We start from the raw sequence: 235 nt of genomic DNA, 5'->3' as shown, positions 1-235 counted from the left end.
TGTAATTCCAGCACTTAGGGAGCTGAGGCAGGGGGATCATTTGAGGTTGAGAGTTCGAGACCAGCCTGGTCAACATGGTGAAACCCTGTCTCTACTAAAAATACAAAAATTAGCTGGGTGTGGTGGTGGGAACCTGTAACCCCAGCTACTGGGGAGGCTGAGGCAGGAGAATTGCTTGAACCCAGGAGGCGGAGGTTGCAGTGAGCCGAGATCACACCACTGTACTCCAGCCTGG

The sequence above is a fragment of the Cebus imitator genome, unplaced genomic scaffold (assembly GCF_001604975.1).
Source record: "Cebus imitator isolate Cc_AM_T3 unplaced genomic scaffold, Cebus_imitator-1.0 Scaffold51, whole genome shotgun sequence".
Taxonomy (NCBI): Eukaryota; Metazoa; Chordata; class Mammalia; order Primates; family Cebidae; genus Cebus; species Cebus imitator.
Note: the sequence above shows the minus strand (reverse complement) of the source record.